General features: G+C 41.2%; 1 long non-coding RNA gene across 1 annotated transcript in view; it reads left to right on the forward strand.

Annotated features, from left to right (window-relative positions):
* The first annotated feature begins 19502 nt into the window (after window positions 1-19502).
* The window catches only part of LOC140199883 (uncharacterized), a 58811-nt gene continuing 51426 nt past the window's right edge, over window positions 19503-26887 (forward strand). The window contains exon 1 of the long non-coding RNA XR_011886516.1: window positions 19503-19571. This is a non-coding gene — a long non-coding RNA (uncharacterized lncRNA). The remainder of the gene's footprint in view (window positions 19572-26887) is intronic.

Here is a 26887-nt window from a genome sequence, read left to right on the forward strand (position 1 = left end):
TGAGGGTTATAGGCTGTAAAGTGCTTCTGAGGTAAAATATCGGCCACTTCCTGCTTCAATTTTTTTTTGCTCTTGTGCTGTAGGAGCAGGAACAGATTATTGAATTTTGAACTTATTTTCATTGCATCTGATAATGGAAATAAAAGTTTGGGCTGTTTGCCTCTGAGGTATGAACTATGTACCATTTCACTCCAGCACACAATTCCCAAAACCAAGAGATTGAGTTGATGCTGAATTAAGTTTTCCCCTTTTACTCAAAGTGAAAACAGGTTTATGTGATTTGGTCAGGGTCCACTTCAACAAAAGTAACTGAGGACACTAGTCTACGGATACTGTGGCCTATAGGAAAGAAACCACTATGAGAACTCAGTGTGCTGGAAGCTTGGTGATTCTTGCCAGCTGCCCATCACAATCTTCACTGATTTCGCTGCATTTATTCGTGTACATTTGACAAGGAAACCTAATCACTCTTTGGCATTTGTGGAGGTAAATGGATAGTCCACATTTCAGGTCGAGATTCTGCATCAGGTCCAAACTGGAGAGGTTGCTTTTGTATTGAGTTGTGTGTTAATTTGAATTTTGGGAAAATGAGATCTTTGAGGCAATTCCTGACTTTTAAGTCAGTATATCCTTCTTCCTAACAGTGGAATTGAATGATGGTAAACTCCAAGTGAATTGGATTTAATTCTGTAACTAACAGCTCCTAGCTAATGAGATCAAGGGTTTCAAATCCAACAGCACTGATGGTTGTAGGGAAATAACTGTAAAAACAACAGATGGGCAATTTGAGAATGTGTATTAATGAAATTTATTTTTCAAAATTTGTATCACTTGTATCAAAGCAATTTAATTGGGTTTTAAGTAATTAGAAACTTTACCAGATGGAGTAATGGAAGCAAGAATATGTGGGGCAATGGAAAATTTGTGGAGTTGAATTAGAAAGTACACAAGCCCAAGGAACTAGGTTAGATTTCTTATCCTTTGTTCTCTTGATGCGAAGCATCTATATGTAACTTTCTCTGGGTGTGTTTCTCCATGGTGCACAGAGCGGAACGTAACGCAGCTACCTCACAGTTCCAGCGATCAGCGTTCAGTCCTGACCTTGGGGGTTGCCTCCCTGGAGTTTGCCACATTGTCCCACCCACACCCCAACAACTGACACATTGGCAGGTGAATGGACTGTTGCAATTTGCCCCTGGTGCAATCCCTGTGGAAGAATATATTAGACGGCTACAAGAAAAGGGGCAATTGAACTGATGCATTGCTCTGTTCAGAGCAGAAATAGAACTGATGGGCTGAACAATCCCCTTCTGTGTCATAGAAAGCAAGGAGAAAGTATTCCTTTGTTAACTACAATAATATTGCTAGTAAACCTAGCAATTATCGGCCTGTGAGTTTGACGTCAGTGGTGGGTAAGTTGATAGAAAGTATTCTTAGAGATGGTATATATAATTATCTGGATAGACAGGGTCTGATTAGGAACAGTCAACATGGATTTGTGCGTGGAAGGTCATGTTTGACAAACCTTATTGAATTTTTTGAAGGGGTTACTAGGAAAGTTGACAAGGATAAAGTGGTGGATGTTGTCTATATGGACTTCAGTAAGGCCCTTGACAAGGTTCCACACGGAAGGTTAGTTAAGAAGGTTCAATCGTTAGGTATTAATATTGATGTAGAAAAATGGATTCAGCAGTGGCTGGATGGGAGACGCCAGAGAGTAGTGGTGGATAACTGTTTGTCAGATTGGAGGCCGGTGACTAGTGTTGAGCCTCAGGGATCTGTACTGGGTCCAATGTTGTTTGTCATATACACTAATGATCTGGATGATGGGGTGGTAAATTGGATTAGTAAGTATGCAGATGATATTAAGATAGGTGGAGTTGTGGATAATGAAGCGGGTTTTCAAAGCTTGCAGAGAGATTTAGGCCAGTTAGAAGAGTGGCTGAAAGATGGCAGATGGAGTTTAATGCTGATAAATGTGAGGTGCTACATTTTGGTAGGACTAATCAAAATAGGATATACATGGTAAATGGTAGGGTATTGAAGAATGCAGTAGAACAGAGGGATCTAGGAATAATGGTGTATAGTTCCCTGAAGATGGAATCTCATGTGGATAGGGTGGTGAAGAAAGCTTTTGGTATGCTGACCTTTATAAATCAGAGCATTGAGTATAGGAGTTGGGATGTAATATTGAAATTGTACAAGGCATTGGTGAGGCCAAATTTGGAGTATTGTGTACAGTTTTGGTCACCGAATTATAGGAAAGATGTCAACAAAATTGAGCGAGTACAGAGAAGATTTACTAGAATGTTACCTGGGTTTCATCACCTAAGTTACAGAGAAACGTTGAACAAGTTGGGTCTTTATTCTTTGGAGCGAGGAAGGTTGAGGGGGGTTTGATAGAGGTATTTAAAATTATGAGGGGGATAGATACAGTTGACGTGGATAGGCTCTTTCCTTTGAGAGTGGGGGAGATTCAAACAAGAGGACATGAGTTGAGAGTTAAAGGGCAAAAGTTTAGGGGTAACATGAGGGGAACTTCTTTACTCAGAGGGTGGTAGCTGTGTGGAATGAGCTTCCAGCAGAAGTGGTTGAGGCAGGTTCGATGTTGTCATTTAATGTTAAATTGGATAGGTATATGGACAGGAAAGGAATGGAGGGTTATGGGCTGAGTGCAGGGCGGTGGGACTAGGTGAGAGTAAGAGTTTGGCATGGACTAGAAGGGCTGAGATAGCCTGTTTCCGTGCTGTAATTGTTATATGGTTATATGGTTATATGACTGTTCCATTAACCCTGCTACATTCCGAATCAGAATTAGGTTTGTTAACAGTGATTTATTTGACATAACATTTGTTGTTTGTAAATAACTTTATTTTACAATATTTCTGAATAAAGTATATTTTGGGGGAAAAATGTTGTTTTGCAGCAGCAGTACAGTGCAAAGACACAAATTTACTATAAATTATTAAAAAAAAGTGCAAAAATAAAGGATAATGAAGTAGCGTTTACAGACCATTCAAAAAATTTGATGGCAGTGGGAAAAAGTTGTTTCTGAATCACTGAGTGTGTCTTCAAGCTCTTGTACCTCATCCTTGATGACAGTAACAAGATAAGAATATATCCTGGCAGTGTGGAAGATCAGAGGGATCTTGGGGTCTGAGTCCATAGGACACTCAAAGCTGCTACACAGGTTGACTGTGTGGTTAAGAAGGCATATGGTGCATTGGCCTTCATCAATTGTGAGATTGAATTCAGGAGCCGAGAGGTAATGTTGCAGCTATATAGGACCCTGGTCAGACCCCACTGGAGTACTGTGCTCGGTTCTGGTCACCTCACTGCAGGAAGGACGTGGAAACCATGGAAAGAGTGCAGAGGAGATTTACAAGGATGTTGCCTGGATTGGGGAGCGTTCCTTATGAGAATAGGTTGTGTGAACTTGGCCTTTCTTCCTTGGAGTGACGGAGGATGAGAGGTGACCTGACAGAGGTGTATAAGATGATGAGAGGCATTGATCGTGCGGATAATCAGAGGCTTTTTCCCAGGGCTGAAATGGCTAGCACGAGAGAGCACAGTGTTAAGGTGCTTGGAAGTAGGTACAGAGGAGATGTCGGGGATAAGTTTTTTACGCAGGGAGTGGTGAGTGCGTGGAATGGGCTGTCAGCAACGGTGGTGGAGGCGGATACTATAGGGTCTTTTAAGAGACTTCTGGACAGGTACATGGAGCTTAGAAAAACAGAGGGCTGTGGGTAATCCTTTGGTAATTTCCAAGGTAAGGACATGTTCGGCACAGCTTTGTGGGCTGAAGGGCCTGTATTGTGCTGTAGGTTTTCTATGTTTCTGTCCTAATGGTGAGGGTCATTAGTGATGGATCCTGCTTTCTTGAGCCATCACCTTTTGAAGATGTCCCCGATATCAGCCTATGATGGAGCTGGCTAAGTTGACAACCTTCTGCAGCCTCTTGTGATTCTCTGCATCGGAACCTCTATACCAGGCTGTGATGCAACCAGTCAGAATGCTGTCCAATGTATATCTATAGAAATTTACGAGTATTTGTTGACTTACCAAATCTCTTCAAACTCCTGACGAGCACCTTTTTTTGCAGTAACGTCGATATGTTGGGCCCAGGGTAGAGCCTCTGAGATGTTGACACTCTGGAGCTTGAAGCTGCTCATACCTTCCACCATTGGCTCCTCCATGAGGGACTGATATGTGCTCTGTTGACTTGTTGACTCTGTTGACTCCCCTTAACAGTGGGATCTGGGCCAGCTGGAAAAACGGACTGAAAAATAGCAGAGGGAATTTAATGCAGACAAGTATGAGGTGTTGGATTTTGGGAGGACCAACCATGGTAGGACTTGCATGGTGCACTGCCAAACACTGAGAAGAACAGAGGGATCTGGGAATACAGATCCATCATTCCTTGAAAGTGGTGTCACAGGTAGATAGGGTCATATAGAGAGCTTTTGGGATATTCAAGATTCAAGATTGGCCTTCATAAATCACAGTATTGAGTACAGGAGTTGGGATTTTACACTAAAGTTGTATAAGATGTTGGCAGGGCCAGATTTGGAGTATTGTATGCCATTCTGGTCACTTATCTACAGGAAAGATATCAACAAGATGGAATGCGTACAGAGCAAATTTACAAGGATGTTTCCAGGACTTGCAGACCTGAGTTAAAGGGAAGGGTTCAAACCACAAACGAGAAAATCTGCAGATGCTGGAAATCCGAGCATCAGACTGATTAACTCACACTGATCTGAGTGTATTTCTATGTTATCTTGACTGTTCTATATATTATAAATTATTATAAATTACTATGATTGCACATTGCATATTTGGACGGAGACGTAATGTAAAGATTTTTACTCCTTGTGTGTGTGAAGGATGTAAGAAATAAAGTCAATTTGATTCAACACACATAAAATGCTGGAGGAACTCGACAGGCCAGGCGGCACCTATGGTAAAAAGGTACAGTCGACGTTTCGGGCCTGCTGAGTTCCTCCAGCATTTTGTGTGTGTAGTTTATAGGGAAGGGTTAATAGGTTAGGACTTTATTCCCTGGAGCATAGGTTTACTAAATTAATATAGAAAGAGTTAATGCAAGCATGTATTTTTTCCATAGAGGTTTGGTGAGACTAGAACTAGAGGTCGTAGGTTAAGAATGAAAGGTGAAATGTTTAAAGGGATCCTGATGGGGGAACTATTTCACTCAATGGGCAGTACAAATGTGGAATGTGCTGCCAGCTGAGATGATGAATGTGGGTTTGAATGCAATATTTAAGAGAAGTTTGAATAAGTACATGATTGGGAGCAGTATGTCGTAGTATGCCCACATGCATGTCAATGCAAATAAGTCAAATAACAGTTCGGCTCAGACTAGATGGGTCGAAGGACTTGTTTCTATGATGTAGTGCTCTATGTCTCTTTCATCTATTCTTTTCATTAACCTTAATGGAAAGCAAATCAGACCAGGAATATACTCATTGGTCACTTTATTACCAGCTTGTTAATACAGATATCTAATCAGCCAATCACATGGCAGCAACTCAACGCATAGAAACAGGCAGACATGGTCAAGAGGTTCAGTTGTTGTTCAGACCAAACAGCAGAATGGGGAAAAACTGTGATCTACTATAGATGAATTTGGGATTTTCACTCACAACAGTGTCTAGAGTTTACAGAGAATGGTGCAAAAAAAAACACAAAAAAAAATCCAGTGAGCAGCAGTTCTGAGGGCAAAAATGCCTTGTTAATGAGGGAGGTCAGAGGAGAATGGCCAGATTGGTTCAAGCGGACAGGAAGGCGACAGTAACTCAAATAACCACATATTACAACAGTGGTGTGTAGAAGGCTATCTTGGTAAATGCACAGCACCTTGGGTCTTGAAGTGGATGGGCTACAGCAGCAGAAAACAAACTAAAACTTGGTGGCCACTTTATTAGACACAGGAGCTCTTGTACCTAATAAAGTGGCACTGAGTCCAAAAGCAGTGTCCCAACTAATCCCATCTGCTCTCATCTGAAAGGGTTTGAGAAAAATTATTCTGCAGAAATTAACAAGTAATAGCTACCCAGTAATCACTGTTTAGATTGAACTCTTGACACTTGCATACTGCAGAAAGTAGTTGAATAAGACAGTGCATGCGTGGGGCGAGAGAAGCAGTCATTGAACTGTGAATATTGCAAAGCATTTTAGTTGCACTGTGCAGTGACTGAGCCGTGATTATGGTTTTATTCGGTTGTGCCAGCACATCTTCCTCAAACTAAGAGTTATTTCTCAGTTTGGAGATTATTTTAACACCAGCTACTCAATGTCAGATGAATCCGAGTGCTGTTTGTAGTTCCCTGCTAAAGCATGAGCAGAACAGTAGATTGATGATGATGTACCCAACATCCACCAGTTTTCAAAAAGTGTGCACTACATTTAATTATCACTTCAACTATAATTACAGATAATACTGCTAATTTGGCACCAATTCTAAAAGAATAGCTGTGAAATTCATCAGTAGTATGCCAGTAGCTGTCTCATCAGAGTAATGCTCTAGCGCCTGCTTCAGAAGTCCAAGCTGAAATTAAGTACTGACGTATAATTCCAAAGTTAAAATATGAAATGGAAAACCAGTCCAAGTACTAATTGCAAAATGGTAGGTGCAGGACTTTTCAACATATTCGCTGGAAGGCTCTTTGTCATCTTGATTCATTTACCCCTTCAGCTAAAAACATATAGGGTTAGTCCTGGTCGGGCCAGTCTCTCTTCAAGATCCTGAAGAGCTAATGCAAGGGGTAGCATAAGTTTATTATTCCTCTGCTTCCCTTCCAATTCAGGAAAGGCTTCACTTAAAATCCTTGCCCTTGATTTCAAGCACCCCTGTAGCCATTCTGTCCTTTCCATGTGGGCCAATAATACTTTGGGAATGTTTGCTTCCTCCTTTCTCCCAGCCCCGCTGATCCCAATGTGATTTGTTGCATTTTAACCTTTTACCAGGAACTTCCTCCTCTTTAACTAATCACAACAGTTGAGTAAAGAATTGTTAATGTTTTAGATCAAAGACGTATTTCAGAACAGATCTTTCTGATGAGGGGTATTTGACCAAAAACATCAGTTTTTCCTTTTTTTCACCCCACAGATGTTGCCTGACCTGCTGAGTGTTTCCAACATGTTCTGGTTTTGTTCAAAACTCCCAGCAAGGGGTTGCACAGTAGCGCCGCAGTTAGCGTATCGCTGTTACAGTGTCAGTGACCCGGGCTGAATTCCCACTGCTGTCTGTAAGGAACTTGTACGTTCTCCCTGTGACGGCATGGGTCTCCTCTGTGTGCTCCGGTTTCCTACCACGTTCTGAAGACGTACAGGTTAGTAGGTTAACAGGCCACATGGAAGCAATAGGGCAGCGTGGGTCCAGTGGACCAGAGAGCCTGTAAACATGCTGTATTCCTAAGTAAGCAAGTCAATAAATAAATCATCTGCAAGAGTTTGATTTTTCATTACACCTAGCACCTTTGTTCATTCAACCAAGGGCAGGTGAAAGGAACTCTGAAAAGAGAAAATTGCCATTCTTTTTTCCAAGGTCCGAAGGGTCAGTTACCATACTCATTATTAAAAGAGAGAATTTAGGAGATTTACTTTCCTTTTGATGGCTATTACAGTGTCCGAAATAGATACTGGGGTCACAATCACTTTAAATGTGAAATGGCCAAATATTCAGAAAAGAAAACTATATTTCTTAAAAAGAAAGATGCTGGTGTAGGTGTGAGTTTTGGGGTGAAAAAGGTGGAAGTCTCTCGAAAGGCTGCAATGGGATAGAAAAGCCACATTCCAGGTTACAAAATCCTCTGTGATTGTGCAGCTGTAATGACATGGTGCGCCAGGAGATGGTGCTATTAAGCAACTTTCTCAATGCTCTTGTGAAAGCTCCTCAACTGGAACAAAAAGCCTGCAGTTCGAAAATTTGCAGGACATGATGTTTAGAAGATGTAATGCAAGCTGTTATGTTTTGTAAATCCAAAACATTAAACTAATTAAAAGAAAGTCACGGGAGTCTGAAATGTGAGTTTAACTTCATATTTATTTTAAGTGAGGTGCGCATGTCATGACGTATGCAATTCACTTATTTTTACATACAACCCATAATGAATTATTTAAATGAACAAGAATGTTTAATCGAACAATATATTAACAACATTACTCAAATACTACTGAAATATTAAATACGCAACAGTCCTCCCTGCTTAGCTATAAACTGAAACTTAATAAAGAATGCATCTCAGCAGTAATCACAGTATATTATATAATACAACCACTATCCAGACATCCACAGCATAGTAAATTTTAAAATTGTCCCATTCAGGCCTAAAGGTTTAATTGCTGTGGAGGCTTTCTTACTCTTGGGGAATAATGTCTTTCCTTACAAAGGAGGTGACTCTGTTTTGAAGGTGAGACTTGTGCTTGTGAAATAATCTTAGATTCCGGGGCCTTCTCCACAGTGGTTGTAGAAGTTGACTCTGAAACTGCAGGAAGTGGTTCTGACAGCTTTGGACACCTTTCTTGATCTTCCTTTTTCTTCTCTAGTTTCTGCACCTTGGCCTTGGGAAGGTACATTTAGTTCACTGGAGTATTCTCCCTATTAATCCTTCAATTGATCCCTCCACAGTCTGATCTCTCCTCTTGGTTTCCTCATCCACAACATCATCTGACAAATCCTCTGCTTTCGTATCTCCATTGACTCCTTTTCTTTTGGCCTTCTATTCATCCAGCTGGGCTTTGGTCTTTACATCTACTTTTACAAGCAGCTGTTATTGTCCCACTTGAAGTTCATGCAATAACCCAAATGCAGTCAGGGTTCTTCATACTCCCAAAAGCTCCAAGTGCTTGCAACTTTCCTGAAGCTCCTTGAACTCTCTTCCAGTTTAAAGGCAAGCCACATTGTGCGAGTAGCTGCCTGAATAACATATCAAAAGCTTTGTCAGATATGTTGCTTACAAAAACTGTTGTAGTCGGATCTCTCCCATGCTTCCTCTGAGCAGCATGGTCCTTCCTTGGTCCAATATGCTTTCCAGCCAGATTCACAGAGGTTGGCACCAATGTATGTTTCCCCTCTGATGGGCAACATTTCATGGTGTACAGCATGGAGACAGTTATGGCATCATCCAGCACCTTTCAGTTGACTCTATTAAACAGGATGTGGCATGCAAATTGTGGATGGATCTCCAATCAAGTTGTGGTTGTCTCAGCCACTCATCGCCTCACAATGCTGGCACTACTGTTTTATGGCAAACAAGCCCAGTGTGGCTTGTTGGTTGTTGCATTTCACTGATATGAGTGTTATTCCCACAGGAATGATGTTTTCTCCATGTAAGTTCTTAGTTGAATATCCACAGGCTTCAGTTTGGTATATTTGAAATGTCATTCAAAATTATTTTGTGGAATGACTGAAACAGCTGAGCTAACGTCCAATTCCATTTTAATTAATTTGCCATTCACTGCTGGTGTAAGCCGTGTTGCTTGTCTATTGTTAGTCTTCACATTATAAATCTTAATGCTACCCAGTCCTGTGTCACTCATTATTATCAGATTTTTCATCAATAACATGTCGATTAGTGCTCTCTTTGAAACTGCAACCTGACTTTTTATCTTTTTCTCTTCTCTGTGCAGTCCATTTATTTTTGTCTGCCTGACATGCTCTGAGTATGTCTCCTATTTTGTTGTATTTACTGCAAGATTCTCCTTTAAATCTGTATTGGTCAAGAGTATGTGACACAATTTGTTTGGTCAAGCCAATTTCTGTTCAGACGTTGCAATTTTGTTCACCCTCACTTTCATCCCTGACTGGAACTCAATTGTGTCTCTATCTGCAGTTTCTATCGACACAGCTATTTCGACTGCTGTCTTAAATATAAGTTGCTCTTCAGTTAGGAGCCAATTTTGAATGGTTACTTGTAAGATTCCAAAAACTGAATAATCTCTCAGTGTATCATTAAGCCCATCACTGAACTGACAGTGCTCAGACTATTTCTTCAAATCAGCTACAAACGCTGAAATGGACTCCTCTTCCTTTTGATTCCACTTACGGAATCTAAAGTGTACTGCAATCGATAATGGTTTTGGTTTTAAGTGTTCCTGCATTACTAGCATTACTATCACAATATCAGAAAAGCATATTTTGGCTGGTATGGTTGGATCAGCTAAACTTTTAAGCAAACTAAATGCCTTTAAATCCAATGCACTCAGTAAAATTGGTACATGCTATTAGCTACATCTACTTGCTTCAAAATACCACTTAATCCACTCAGTGTACACGAGCCAGTTATCCATTGTGCAATGAAATGCCTTTATCTTTCCGATGTAGCCAGCCATAACTGCTTTCTTAAAATTTATTATTATTATCAACTGGTACTCACTGTTTATGAACCTGTGAATACTTCCATTTTCTGGCTTCTTTAACTCAATCATCTTTCCTTTTGCAAAGAAAACGTATTGCTCCAAAGAAAAAAAAGGTGCTGTGATTTTTTTTTGAACTGGATTGTTTATCGCTGTGCTTTTCTGAAAACTCTTAATATCTTGTTGCACTTCAACAGATAGGTAGTCATCTCGGGTTTGTTTTAAAAATACCTTGTCACCACTGTCATGTTTTGTAATTCCAAAACATTAAACTTTGGAAATCTGAAATGTGAGTCTAACTTCGTGTTTGCTTTAAGCAAGGTGCGCACTTATCACGCGGTAGCATCATGACGTATGCAGTTCAATAATTTTAGATATAACCTGTAATGAATTATTTAAACAACACGAATGCTTAATCAAACAATATATTTACAAATTAACACATACAAAATGCTGTAGGAACTCAGCAGGTCAGGCAGCATCAATGGAATGAATAGATAGTCCACGTTTCGAACCGAAGGGAGACGGACCTGCTTAGTTCCTCCAGCATTTTGTGTGTGTTGCTTTGGATTTCCAGACTTCCTTGAGTTTATGATTAATATATGTACAATATTAGTCAAATACTACCAAAAAATTAAATACACAACACAATCCACCATGCATCATGATTAACAAGAAACCTATTTAGATTTTTTTTTGTATTTTTTTCCCACAAGAAATGGTAATTACTTCATCAAGGATGAAAGTGGGGAGCAATTGCCCATTTTTTTTCAGTACATTTGTTCACCCTGCAGTTTTGGAAGTGTCTTAGGTCTATAGGAATTGGACCTTAACTGGTTCCTACCACATGAGTGTCGAACTGTAAGCTAATTGGCAATTTCACATTGAAAAACTTACTGGAAAATATCACAGTGATTTAGCTGGGGTGTTTCAGTGTGGTTGAAACTATGACACACAGGACATTTACCATTTAGTCTGCGCAGGGTGCATCTGAACTGGGATGGCCTGTTGAGAAGATGTGGAGGCTGAAAAATAGTCTGTCATCCAAAGATGGCCTGGGGCATTTGTGGAGCATTTCCAGCATGTGGAACAGACCCTGCTGATGCAACCTTGCAGCACTGTAGGACGTGAAGATCAGGGAGGAAATGGTTTACAGAGAGAGGAGAGAACCAGAGAAATTATTGCAGTGAAGAGATTGCAAAAAGGGACTGGAAAAAAACGGATATGGGACATGGGGTCAGAGAATACACTGCATGGGGGAACTGAGAGAGATGTCTGGATGAAATATTATGTCAGAAGTGGGATCAGAGGTCGACTTTGCAGGAATCAGAAGTGAGGTTGCAGGAAGAATTTGGAGAAATTAGAAGTGAGGTCAGAGGAGGGCTTTGCAGGAATCAGAAGTGGGGGAAGATTTTGCAAGAGAAGAATTAATGAGTAAATCGGAAGGAAGATCAGATAAGGTGATGACAGGTGGTTGGTGGTCAGCAAGTTAACCAGGAAAACACGTGAAGTCATTATAAGGGAGTTTAGGTGGGTCTCAAAGTTAACAATGATGTGATGTGACCTACCTGAAGGAAGCTGGAGCTGTCAAACTCATCAAACTGGAACTTAAGCTGGGTGTAGTTTTGTAACCTTTGCTTAAGAACATCTTAATCATTTAACTAAGATACTTCTCAGCATTCTCCTAGGCCTGGTTGTCATGAGGATTCAGGTAAGTGGCATTAGATACACAATGAATGCTGCTTGATATCAAACAGCACGTGTGCTTGTCATCCACATATTGTCGGCAACAGCACTGGCTAGTGGAATACCGCTGTGAACCAAGTGTGGTTCACCAAGTACAATTGTCAGAGCAACCCTAACATGGTAGGTCCTGGAAGCTATGTGATACCTGAAACAGGTCTCCGCGAGACAGATTCAGATTTATTTGTCACATGTACATCAAATCATACAGTGAAATTTGCTATTTGAGTTAACAACCAACACACCTAAAGCTTTGCTGGGGGCAACCCACAAGTGTCACCAAATATTCCACTGCCAACATCACATGGTCACACTGCTCGGTAGAATAACACAGAACACACAACACTCCCTCCCTCCCTCCCTCCAAAGGAGCTTGATTCTGATGTTAAAGATGGGAAATGTGATTGGGAACATTAGGTGCTGACTATAGGTCCTTGAGATGCGGCAGTGTCACTCCGACATTGAGATTTTTTACCGTAGCAAGTTGACAAGAATGCAAAACCTTCTTGAGCAGTCAGAATGGAGAACTAGGCATAGCTGTGGTTAATACATTGTGACTGAGACAGAAGCCTGAAGGCAGAAGTCATGTTAAACTCCAATTAACCAACACTGGCTGAGTCAGAAGCCACAGATGGTTTTAATGAAACTACCGTCACCTTAAGTTTAATTTGGAATCCCATCGACCACATAAATTCCTTGACACACAGAAATGCTCTACTGGCACAGCGAGGGCTCTCCACGCCGTCGGTCACTCACAGGGGGATTGAGTATCTGAGGCTGGAGACAGCGTGCTTCCAGAAGGTGCAGTGATTTTGAAACGAGAACCACTGTACCCTTGCCTTAAGTTTACCCATCACAACCTAACCCTGATTAAGATCAAGTTGGCTGTTTGTTTCATAGCTGATTCAATTTTAGCTCCTCTTCTGTTCCAGGCTATGCCACTTACAGTGACCGCAAATATTATGGCTTGGGTCACTGCTTGCTCAACCACTTGCATTTGGCTGGAAGGAGAAACACCGACAAGCAGGCTTTTCATGAGTCTCTTCTTTTCAAGCTAAGTGGAAGATCCAAGCTTGAAGTGCTTGACAAAGGTCGCAGGCCATCTCTGGGTGACAGACTATTGTTCAGCCTCTGCACTCCCTCAGAGAGATCCTGTGTTGGCAGAGTATCTGCCTGTCGAGAGCAGGACACTGGAATGACTTGAAGTTCCAGCTGAGATTGGCTAAATCAGTTGACCATTAGATATGGCTTCTCTCTTTCTTTGTGTGATGTGTGTGTGTGAGAGAGTGTGGCCGGCCACACCCTCGTGCATTGCAAAGGTTGCCAGATGAAAGTAGTACCTGGTGAAATAGGAATAGAATTGCAATGATTCAATGTACACCGCCTATAAAAAGCATTCACTCCCCTTGGAAGTTTTCATGTTTGATTGTTTTACAACATTGAATCACAATGGATTTAATTCTGCTTTTTTCACACTGATCAACAGAAAAGACTCTTTCATGTCAACGATAAAACAAATAGTCTAAATTTATTGCAATTATTAAACACTGAGTAATTGATTGCATAATTACTCACACTTCAAGTCAGTATTTAGTAGATACACCTTTGGCAGCAATTACAGCCTTGAGTCTGTGTGGATAGGTCTCTATCAGCTTTGCACATCTGGACACAGCTATTTTTCCCCATTCTTTTTACAGAACTACTCAGGCTCTGTCAGACTGCATAGGATCATGAGTGAACAGCCCTTTCTAAGTCCAGCCACAAATTCTCAATGGGATTGAGGTCTAGACTCTAACTTGGTCACTCCTGGACATTAACTTTGTCATTTTTAAGCCATTCCTGTGTAGCTCTGGCTTTATACTTGGGGTCATTGTCTTGCTGGAAAAAAAATTCTTCCCCCAAATCGCAGGTCTCTTGCAGACTGCATCAGGTTTTCCTCCAGGTTTTCCCTGTATTTTGCTGCATTTATTTTACCCTCTACCTTCACAAACCTTCCAGGTCCTGCTACAGTGAAGCATCCCCATAGCAAGATGCAGCCACCACCATGCTTTACGGTAGGGATGGTGTGTTTTGGGTGATGTGTGGTGTTTGGTTTACGCCAAACATAGTCTGATAGCCAAAAAGCTCAATTTTGGTTTAATCAGACCATAAAACTACCCTCCAGCTGACTGTCATACTCTCGTCTATATTTCATGTGAGTTTTTTTCAATAGTGATTTTCTCTTTGCCAGTCTCCCATAAAGCAGCAACTGGTGAAGCAACTGGGCAACAGTTGTATGCACAGTCTTCTCATCTCAGCCACTGGTGCTTCAGAGTTCTTGTAGGTGTCTTGGTGGCCCCCCTCACTAGTTCCTTTCTTGCAAGGTCACTCAGTTTTTGAGGACAGCCTGCTCTAGGCAGATTTACGGCAGTGCCATATTCCTTCCATTTCTTGATGATTGACTTAACTGTACTCCAAGGGATATACATCGATTGGAAGGAAATGTTCTTGTATCCATCTCCTGACTTGTGCTTTTCAATATCTTTTTTGTGTAGTGCTCTTTTGTTTTACTTGTGTAGTTTTTGCTAGGATACTGACTCACCAGCAGTTGGAATTTTGACTTTTACTGCAATCATTTGAAACACCTTGACTGCACACAGGTCTCCAAAAACAGAACTCCATTTAACTAATTATGTGGCTTCTAAAACCAATTGGCTGCACCGGTGATGATTTGGTGTGTCATATTAAAGGGGAGGGAGTGAATACTTAGGCAATCAATTATTTTGTGTTTTATCTTTGTAATTAATTTAGATCACTTTGTAGAGATTTATTTTCACTTTTACACAGAAGAGCCTTTTTCTGTTGATCAGTGTCAAAAATGCCAAATTAAATCCACTGTGATTCAATATTGTAAACAATAAAACTTGAAAACTTCCAAGAAGGGTGAATACTTTTTATAGGCACTGTATATGTGATCCCATTTCATGCTTACAAAGGTATGGGAGTACTTGGTGTATCTGTGAATTGGGATATTTTAAAACAGACATGCTCATGTACTGTATACTGCACATTTAAGAGTCAAGTTGCACATGTGATAATACAATTTTTATAGATGTTAAAGCAAAGATGCTGCCTTGCATTAGGGATGCTAAACTGCTAGCTTTCTCTGGTAGGTTCAAATGATCCCAGAGATCTCAGCCAACAAACCAGCATTCTTCTTATTCTTAGTCCCATCAGGCCTACTGGGGCATAGACCACTGACAGCAGCTCTCTTGAACCCTCAGTCTGGGACCGAACGGTGATCTGCTTTCACCACATGACTTCATACGTCTGCTAGGTGAAGATCCTTCCTCTCCTAGTGATGAGGTTCTGTTGGTGTTTCTGGGGTATTTTATCCTCCTCCTTTCGCAGCCAGGCTTGGGACCATCCATGGTAGAGTTAGCATTACTTACTGACTTTCATATGGCTTTGCTCTGTAGGAGTCTCTGATCGTGAATGTCTGCATTACAACACTGACTGTATTTCAGAAGTATGTTAATAGGTCACTAAAGAGATGGTGGTTTCATTGAAATGGCAATCTTTCTTCCAGAAATAGTAAATATATTGAACCCATCATTCGCACCACAGTATATCGTACGTATAGAATGTGAGAGGAACCAGTTTCTGGAACTTTCCACCATTTTCTGCTTTCCTCACCTCACACCCAGACCAGTTCAAGATTTTAGTAGATAGATATAATTAGTCCACAGCTCCTTGTTGTTACCATGCAGCCATCAGAGTGTATAATTTGCCCAGTCAAGTCATCCCTACATTCCTGGAGCAGAGCTGCTGCCTCAGCTCGAGCAGCCCGTGATCTCACCTTGACCTCTGTACAGGCAAGTTTTCCCTGAGACTGAGTAGTGATCGGATTTCCTCCCACGTCGTGTTGCTAGGTTAAGTGTTGAGCATAAAGTGTGCAGGTGAGCGGTCAGAATCTAGGAGTGTCAGTAGAGGTGTGGGGGTGGGGGTTAGGGTCCGGTAGAAGCTGGGGAGGGAGAGTCTGGATGAGTGAGGAGAAAATTAATGGGCAAACTTGATTTAGAGATACAGCACAGTAACATTTCCTACTGGCCTAAAAGCCTGAGCCATCCAATTACACCCATGTGACCAATTAACCTTCTAACCTGTAGGTCTTTAGAATGTGGGAGGAAATTGGAGCACCCGGAGGAAACCCACGCAGAGAACATACAAACTCCTTGCAATGACAGTCATTGAAATCCAGGTTACTGGTACATTAGTAGCATTCCAATAACCACTATTCTACTGTACCATCCCAAAGTGTTAGGCTAATGTGGCCTCCTATTATCAGAGGTGGTCATTTCGCTTATCATATCCATATCAGCCAACGAGGTCCAACTTTCCAGCTCTCAATCCATTGCCTTACAAATCACCACATTCAACTACCTGGCAACAGTTCATACCCCCAGAGATCTTGTCTTCGTTGCCTTTTAGCCAGTGAGTTCCTGATAGCCGTCACTCATTGAGTGGTTATTTCTCTCGAATGTTCTCCATTATAAAAAGCTAGCTAGGTTGCATTGGGTGTATTGCATTCGATTCTGGTTGCCCCACTACAGGAAAGGTGTGGTGGATTTGGAGAGGCTGCAGAAACGGTTTAGTAGGATGTTGTCTGTCCTGTTCTATGATCTATGTTCTAACCATTCTACAAACAATCTGAAGTCTATGCCTCTTAGTTATTGGCATCAAATGGTTTATCTGTTCTAAGGATCTCAGAGATTAAATTACCCTTTAACTTACATTTTTTTAAACAAAAACAAAGTTAGCCTCACCAATCTCTCCTCATAACTAACATCCTTGTTGGTCTGTGCAGCCTCTCCATTGCTATCCTGCAATGTAACCACAACTGATCACAGTTCTTTAACTGTGGCCCAATTAACCATTCATACAGTGTGATTGTGATCTCCGTGGCCACGCAGTCAGTTTTTTGCATTTGCATGGGCTGAGCTGCAAAACATTGATGACATTTTCACTGAAGCAGATGAGGAGATGGGCTTAAAAGCTGGAACTCTGCATCACACTACCCTTTGACCATAAGGTTCTTGGTGAGACCATTCCCCATATCTCAGGATCCACCTTCTCATGAAGGTCATCACTTTTTGATGATCTTCTGAGACCGAAGTTGGCAAGTCTGGAAGTTGAGGCCTGATGGTTGAAGCCCCTTGGTCAGTGTGTCTAGAGGTCAGAGACACAAACGCCTGTGAGTCTATGACTGCGAGTTAGGGTTCAATGTCTGTGAGTCCAAGGCCAAGGGCTCCAGAGGCAGCCTCTCCTGGGGCTGGAGGTCTGTCTCTGTGTGTGAATGGGTGGGTTTGAGGTTTGAGGGTGGAAAAGGGCTTTTTAGCTGGTTTTGCTTTGCTTTGTTGCTGTTGTTATGTTGTTGTTCTTCTTGCGGTGGCTTGTATTGTTCTGCTGAAAAATGTAGGCGTGCTGCATTGGCTGCCCCAGCACATCGTTAGTCTTCGTTGGTGGTGAACGCAAACGACACATTTCACTGTATATTTTGATGTACATGTGATAAATAAATGAATCTGAATCTTAATCTGATGAAGGCAAATGTTGCTGGCTTTGGTCAATTTAGGAGAAGAGTGTTTGAAGGTCAAAGACATGGTGCAAGACTTATGGTCTATAGGACAACAATGATTCCTGACCTATATACTTCTGAGACCTGGGCTACCTACAGCAGGCATTCCAAGTTCTGGAAACAGTAACACCAACAGGAATCCTCTCCACATATCCTTCCAATTCACAGGACAGATAAGTGAATCCGTGTCTATATCATGGTCATCTAACTATAGGAAGGATGTCGTTAAGCTGGAAAGGATGCAGAAAAAATTCATGAGGATGTTACCAAAACTGGAGAGCTTTAGTTGTTAGAAGAGAATGGACAGGCTGAGGCTTTTATCCCTGCTGTGTAAGAGGCTGAGGAGTGACCATATAGAGGTCATATTGAGTGACTTGAGAGATCCAAGTTCAACCCACACCTCAGGTCTTGTCTGTGTGGAATTTACACATTTTTCTTGTGTCCATATGGATTTCCTCTAGATATTTCAGTTTTGCTCTACAACCCAAAGGCATTCAAGTTGGAAAGTAAAATGGCCATTGTAAATTGTCCCCGGTGTACAGGTGGGTGATAGAACTGGAGGATTGAAGGAAAATGTGAGGGGGATAAAATGGTATAAGCATAATGGGTGTTTAATTGTCAACGTGGACTGATGAGTTGAAGAGTCCATTTTTCTGCTGTATACCTCTCTAAGGATGAGTACCCACAGAGCAGGAGTAGTCTTCAATCCTGAGAAGAATGGCTGTGAGGAGAATGCGTTGTCTCAACCATTACAAGCACCTTCTTTATCTCTGACTCTAGCATCAAGGATCTGTAGATACACAAAAAGATTCCTCAGATTCTCCATATTTTTTGATTGTCCAGAAAAATCCCTCAGTCATTCTACCGTTCATGATTGAATTCTGTATCTTCCCTGCATTCGTGTTGACTTAGCATACATTGGGAGCATTGCTGAGGCCTGGGGTCCCCTTCCATCTTCACTGAAAATAGAAAGCTGAAGATCTAGATAAACAGTGTGCTGCTTATGAGATATCAAGGCCTAGCAGTAGGAGTTGTGAAGTGGGGCAGAGATGGACTCAACAGAGCACGTGATCTAGGATATCTGAATTCCTGGTTTTATCACCATTAACTTTCTACCACAGTCTAGGTGTAACATCACATGGCTAAGAGTGGAATAACTCAAATCCCTTATCTGAAGAAGCAGTCAGTCATTTGGTAAGATCTGTGGCAGGGTTCATGGTGAAGGTTGACAGGAAGGCTCTGCAAATGAAGGACAGAAGGTGAAAGAGCAGGTGGGGTTGGGAGGAGTCCTTCTGCCTTTGTCACACAAAGATTAATGTATTTATCTTTATGTGACCTTCTACTTACACCTTCTGCAGATAGTTCAGCCAAGGTCAACAAGGTCTTGCCACTGTCTCAGCCAGCATCACCACCATTTGTGTTTCTTTTGATTCCCACCCTATCGTGTTCTCTCTAACCTTTTCCCTTCTCTGCAACTTAAAATATCTTTAATATTCATCTTCTCTGACTTTTGATAAGAAGTTATCAGCTTGAAACATTCCTGCTGAGTACCTCTAGCATTGTTTTTTTTATTATTTCAATTTTCCAGCATCAGCACTTTGAAGATTTTTTTTAATGAGTTGTCTCATTTATTGCTTGTCTCACCATACCTCTACAGAAAGGGAAGTGCCTTAGGAGGTGATAAAAAAATATATAAATGTTATGAGAACCTAGCAGTGCCTCATTTAAATAGAACACTGCAGTTTCCCGGCTGACAGCCAGATAAACAGAAAGCCTGGCCAGAAGATGATCGCTGGGATGGCGAGATTTCAAAGCTTGAGGCTGCAACCCAGAGGTAAGAGAAAGTGTTGCAAAAGCAGGTGAAAAGTTTGACAAGTAACATTGTTTGTAAGGTTAGATTTTTGTAAGAAAAAGTCTTTTTTTGATGAGGGAAATGAATGGGGAAGGATTCACAATGCAACTCAAGGGAGGCCCACAGTCTGCTTGTTAGGCCCAGAGGAACAGCTCACACCCTGAAACAGATGGAAACCCAAAATGCACATTTTAAACTTACTCAGTGGGGCCCCTGTGGTTGGTTAGAATCCATGGTAATGTTTCTTTCTCTGTCGGCAGAGGAAGTAAGCAAGACAGAGTGAAACACGTTCTTTTCCATTATTTCTGCATTCTTGCAAAATCCATCCTGAATGTTATAAATTCATGCAAAAATATGAAGAATGCATTAGTCATAACATGGTACTGTCAGGTGGTGGATTGCTTTAGTTAAGATACAATAGATTCTGTGGATGCTGGAAATCCAGAGCAACACATACTAAATGCTGGAGGAGCTCAGCAGGTCAGGCAGCATCTGTGGAAAGGAATAAAGGATCTATGTATGGGGCCAAGACACTTCATCTGAACTGAAAAGGAAGGTGGAAGAAGGCAGAATAAGAAGGGGAGGGGAGTGTAAGGAGTAGCAACTAGAAGGTGATGGATAAAGCCAGATGAGGGGGAATGTAGGTGAGTGTGGGGGGTGGGGGCGGGGGATGAAGTGAAAAGCTGGGAGGTGACAGGTGGAAGAGGTGAAAGGCTATAGAAGAAGGAATCTGATAGGAGGTACTGTGACACCACAAGGTAGTGGCTTGCTTTAGATCAGAATTAGAATCAGAATATGGTTTAATATCACTGGCATATCATGAAATTTATTGACATCTAAATGATTTTTTGCCCACTCTCCCAATCTCCCCAAGACCTTCTAAAGACCTCCTGTCTCCGCAGCACTACCTGCCCCTTCTCTTACCTTGGGAACCTCTGCAAACTTTGCTGTACTGCCATCAGTTCCACAAGCACAGCCTCCTTTGCCCATTTGGTAATGTCCTGTAATGACAGAATTCAGAACAAAGCCTATGTTGGGAATGTGGTGCCAGGTATCTATATGATGTGACCTGCCTCAACGCTGGGGCTGAGACAAGACACTGCCAATGGTTCACCTATCCTCCGAGTGGGTTTGGAGGACTTTGCAGAGATGTGTTGGTACGCCCTCTGTAGTACTTTGAGGTGTCCCTTGTATCCATATCTCAGTAGCATTCAGGGGCTTGGATGACACTGATGGCCAGTAAACCAGGAGCTTTGTACTGGGTATGATGTCTTGATCTTCTCCTTAGCCATCCAAGGACTTTGCTGGCTCAGAAAGGGTGATGGTGAACTTCAGCTTTGATGACTGCCTTTACCAGGAAATGGGAAGTGGTTTGCAGGAAGTTTGTTTGGGATGATAGAAAGGAGGATTATAGAGCACATTTTTATTGATAGAGGACTTTTCTGCGCACAATTCCAAGTGTAAGGCCCATCCTCTTGTGTGCATCAATGAATGAGTTAATGATAACTTGTAGCTTTGCCTCTCAACATTTGCAAGTGTGATCTGCTTTTGTAGCTTGACGATTGAATTTGGAATTACTTGAAGTCTGATGACAGTTTGGGCCTATCATGGCCCTGAACTGAAGGTGAAGAGGCTTGCACAGTTTCTGCCTTGTAGATTAGCTCCACTCCAGCAGCAGGCTTGCTGGAGATGAGGAGCAGGGTTATATTGCTGGGGCAGTGTATCCCATGGAACAATAAGGTTCCACTTTGCCTGCAAAGGTGCCATCCTTCAAGATTTTTTTGCTTTATGAAGCAAAATTTCAGCAGAACAGGCAGTTTTCTAAAATCTTTCCTGGAATACCTCACCAAGTTTAGGAAAGAGCTACTTTCCTACAACCAGCACTCAGGGTTTGAACCGAGCTGCACAACCCTAACCCTACCTCAGCAATGGAAAAGTATGGACCACCTTTTGCGCGACCATGGACTTGTCTCTGACAAGTCTTTTTTTAAATTAAGTCTTGTTTTTGCTGTCTGCTTTTTTTTCCTCTCTCGTCCTTCACTGTCTTTGTATAATATATTTTCTGTGTGTTGTGTCTACCTATGTGATGCTGCTATAAACTGATTGTTTCTTCTACCCCTAATTCACTATATTGGGCACATTGAAAATAAACTCAACATGACCTAAAGATAGGTCAGTGTGTGTTTTGTTTGGAAATGTAATGCATTTACGATTGTCTTTTCGAGAAACAATGTAAATCCTTTGATTATTGAGTTCATGTCTTTATTAAGAATTTACAGGGTTCTGATCTTAAAAGCTTAGTAATAGATGTGTTCAGATTTTAAACACTTCTCATAATTAAGGGAATGGAGAAACAATACTTCACTTAAGTAAAAATGTTAACTGACATGGCTATAGCCTTATTTAAAAATTGACAATTGTTGAAGCCGTGAACACAACCTTGATACTTTTTTATTTTGCTTTTTTTTGCACTACTTATTTTAACTATTTACTGGGCACATACATGCTAATGTAACAGTTTTCTTCTTCTATGTTTATTTATCATGTATTTCATTGTACTGCTGCTGTAAAGTTAACAAACTTCACAACTTTTGCTGGTGATATCAAACCTGATTCTGATTCTGTTTATAATTGTATTAGGAAATGCAAGTAAGTGGAAGCACCTTCCTTTCTGGGTTGTTGTCTGAATTCAATGTTAATTGAGGTCATCAGCACAGTGCTTCACAGTTTCATCAAAAGAAAAAAGTTGCAAATGTGCTCTTCCTGCTCTTCACCATTCTTTACTTAACCCACATGACCATAAAGTTTCCCACATGGATGAATGGCTTCCTGGGCTGCCCATGAAACATTGTACAAAGCACTTTCAGAAAATGCAGAATATTTGCAGCTTCCAGTCAAACAGGGGTGCAATGTCATGAGGAATTTAAAGGAGAATTATACTAACAATCCTATCAAAGCTGTCCTGAGCAACCGGCGGTAGGGATTTTATCTTTTAATTAACTTTGCATGTTAGACCTGGGAACAATAAGCTGATTTGTGACTGAAGAGTGGGCTGACAGAGTGGGGAGATCAGTACAGTTATGCAAATAAGGGTGTATTTTTCCAATCTTGCGTTGTGTGAAAACATACTTTCATGAAAAACATAAGAATGTTTTCTTACATGAGAAACGTATAACCACAACTTGAATTCTAGATACAGGGAAGGCTGACTTTATCATGGTGAGATATTGAGTGTCCATGGAACTCTAAGCCAGTTTGTTGATGGTTGAAGTGGCTTGTAACATTACCAGAAGAGTTCAGTGTAATGCAAATCTATTTATACATTTAGATTGACAGGTTCATATAGTTATACAGCATGCAAACAGGCCTATCCACCCAAATCCTCAACGCCAGTCAAGAAGTCTACCTAATTGGTTTGCACTTGGTCCATATTGTTCCAAACCATTATATCCACGTATCTGTTTAAATGTTATGTTTTTGATATTACAATTTTACCTACCTCTACTACTTCAATGGCAACTTGTTACATATTCATCTGTGGAAAAACTTGACCTTCAAATCCCTTTTAATTATTTCCCCTCCCACCCTAAACAAATGTATCCTCGTTTTAGACTCTGCTACCCTTGGGGGAAGAAGGCAATATTTATATATCCTGTATATATCGCTCAACATTTTAGAAGTCTCTATAAGGTCACCAAACAGCCTTCTTTGCTTCAATGGAAAACAGTTTCAGCCTATCCAATTTCTCCTCATAAGTCAAGTTCTCAAGTACAGGCAACATCATTGTGGATCTCTTCTGTGCCCTCTCTAGCTTAATCTCATTATTGCTACTTTTGGTTTCCCAGAACTGCTTGTGATACATTAAGTGAAGTCTAACCAGATTGTGCAACTGTAGCATGACACCTCAACTCTTGTACTCAGTGCCCTGACCAATGAAGTCAAGCATGCCACATGCCTTCTTTGCCACCTCGTCTACTCGTGTCGTTGCTTTCTGCCAACAATGTTCAACAACATTTCCCATCACCTTGTCATTTACTGTTATTGCTTTATTTCACAAAATGCACAGCTTCACACTTCTCTGAGTTAACTTTCATCTACCACTCCTCTGCCCACATTCCCAGCTGACTTAACGGGGAAGTTTCATTTGCTTACTAAAGGAACAGCCATTGACTATAGAAGAGGTGAAGAACAGCAACACTGAGAGAAAAGGGTAATAAAAATAAATAAAACTGCAGTGTTGAAAGAAAAGTGAAAAGCCAGTATTATCTAAGAAAAGTCACATAGTAGGAAATTTAAATTGGACATTAGCACATAGTTTGCATTTATATTTGGGTTATGGATGGTGTGAGGTTAGGAGTGATGAACCTCGAATAATGAAAATGAAAATAAATATGTAACCCTCGGTTCAGCTCGAGCAGCTTAATCTAAGGATGACAGCCCCTGGCCCGGCCAGATTCAAGAAATTTCATTTGGGTGGATGCTGTGCGATGTGTCGCCTGTTACAAATCAATACCACGAAATAACGAGCAGTATACATATGCGATTAAACAATTGAGCTTTATAATTCTTAATTTGACTATATAGTTAGTAAAGAAACAAAGAAAAGAAAAATAGCCCATTCTCATGAAACAGTTTAATGCGCAAACGTTGGAGCTCACAGTGTCATCCATTTGTTCCCATCAACCCCCTCCGAGTGTAGCCAACCCTCGGACCTGTGCTTCTCAGTCCACTCCATCCGGTGGTCTACCAACTCTCTCCATTCGTGTCCTCTCTCTTCATCATTCCCCGACAAAAGACGGCGAAATCCCTGCTCCCAGACACACAAGAAGGAACAACATCCTGCTCATTGGCTAACATGTCCTGTTATCTCCAGTCATAACCCAAACATTGCTGCTACAGAGAAACCATTACATTAGCAGTGAAACCTTACAGCGTGTTACAAATATATGGTAGGCATTGCATTCCTCCAAGAGGATTATAACCTTGCTCTGGTTTGGAGGCTTGTGTGCCTCAGTGACCTGGAGAGCTATGCTGGTTGGAATCAGAACTTTATGCTTTGGCCCTTGTAGGATCACTCATGCCAAACAGGTCAAAGAGCAGAGGCCAGACTAAAGTGCTCAGTGGTCTTCCAGGTTTAAGGGTTCAGCTCAGGGCCAACAAACCTGAATGATCACACAAAACCACTATGGAAACAGCAATGAAGAATCCTTCTACATCTGTGTGTGAGAGTGTTCCTGAATTTTCACCTGGAACTTGCATGACTGACAATAGTGAAAACTGAGAGGAAGCTGCTGACGCAATGAAGGAGTCCCTGAACAAAATTGGTTTCAGACAGACAGAGATAGAGGACATTCATTGCTGCTCTGAATGCCAGTAGGCGTAACGGGCAGGAAGTAAGTAAGGCATTGCATAGTCGTTAAGACAAATTATTAAGGTAGAAGATAAGATAATAGCCATGGGACCATTATTTGCCCTCTGTCTTCATCGCTGACCTCTCCATATATGATGCAGAAGCAGAGGGATTGAGCAACTAATCAATGAGAAAGGACAGGAAACTATGAAGCTAAAATCCAATCAAATCACCCATACCTTCCAGCCTTCCCACTGAGGTTCCAAAAGAGGTATGGATGGTGAACATATTTCAAAGTTCTCTGGATCCTAAAGCAGTCCCATCAAATTGGGAAAAAAACTATTTAACTACAATTCTAGAGAGATGATAGAAACATAAGGATCTGCTTACCTGACATAAGGGTCTGCAGACTGACATGTTATGAAATTGTTGGGCTTGCTTGGGCTATGCTGAGAACCATGTCATACAGCTCAGAAAACAAGCCCTTTTGTCCTACTATGTCCATGCTGACCAATAAGCAGCCACTTTGCTCATCCCATTTACTAGAATTTGCTCTGTAGCCTTTAATAACTTGATGTTTCAAGTGCTGACCTTGATACTTAAGTCTTATGTCTCTAACTCCACCACTGCCTTAGGCATGAGCTTCAGACTCTATACTCCGAGTGAAAAAATCTCCCTCAGCTCTCCTGTAAAGCTCTTATCCTGTACAAGAATCCTGTGCCCTTTGACTTAGAACATTTCTGCCTAAACCTGTTCCTACTTAAGTTCTTATCAGTGTTTTCAACCGAAGGAAAGTTTTTACTGATACTGACTGCCTGATCCAAGTGTTCACATCATTTTCTATTTTTAGTTCCAATTTCCAGTACTCCTCTTCTGAAGAGGCTTCGACCTGAAACTTTAACTCTGGTTCTCATTCCTCAGATGCTGAGTATTTTCAACACTTTATTTTATTTTCTATTACAGATGTTGGTTCTCCCCGGAAAATTAACCTTAAATACATAAAATGTGCAGGGTACTGAATTGCAGCACAAACAGAAATAAAACTGACAGCAAGCACTTCAAGACAGTACATAGATTACAACAAATGGAGACACGAGGCTGCTTATAGTAAAATCTGAAACAACAAGCGGATGTAGGGTTTCGAATTGAAATTTTGACAATTCCTTTCCTCCTACAGATGCTGCTCAACCCATTGAGTTTCTCAGACAGATTTCTTGTTACAAGTATATTGCTTTTGACACAGAATTCCCACAGCAGTTTAACTATGGCAAACAAGGGGCTCTATAGGTGTTGGGTCAAGGAAAAAGCCAAAAGAAAAAGTTAGTAAGTCTAGAGACTGGGGAGGATATCAGGAAATGAAGGTTAAGACTTTGATTTAAAAAAATCAAAGTAGAATATTTAGTGAGAAGCATAGACTGTGAAAGTTTCAACGGGTATGTACAAATGAACAGAAGTGTAAAATTCATGGTGGTTCACTTGCAGACAGAGACAGGGCAAATTACATTAAGGAGTAAAGAAATGGCAGTGAAAATATATAAATAATTCGTGTTTGTCTTTAGGAAGACAAAGAATATCTATCAGAAACAGAAAAGGACACGTAGAGAAAATGAGAAACTGAAAGAAATCAGCATTGGCTGAAAAGCATGATTGGCAAAATTAGTGGAAGACAAAGAGTATAAGAAATAAGAGCAGGAGAAGGTCATTCAGCCCTTCCAGCTTGCCCTGGCATTCATCAAGTCAAGGCTGATCTTCTCCCCTCAGTGCCATTCTCCAGCACCATCCTCACATCCCTTAATGGCTCTAATATCCAGAAATTCCTATTTTGAATGAAAACACAGACTGAACCACCACAGCCCCCTGGGCCAGAGTAACAAAGGGTTCCCTGGCTCCTGAGTGAGGATTAGTATTCAGAGACTATGACCCTAGTACTGGATGACCAAATCAGGGG

The sequence above is a fragment of the Mobula birostris genome, chromosome 6 (assembly GCF_030028105.1).
Source record: "Mobula birostris isolate sMobBir1 chromosome 6, sMobBir1.hap1, whole genome shotgun sequence".
Taxonomy (NCBI): domain Eukaryota; kingdom Metazoa; phylum Chordata; class Chondrichthyes; order Myliobatiformes; family Myliobatidae; genus Mobula; species Mobula birostris.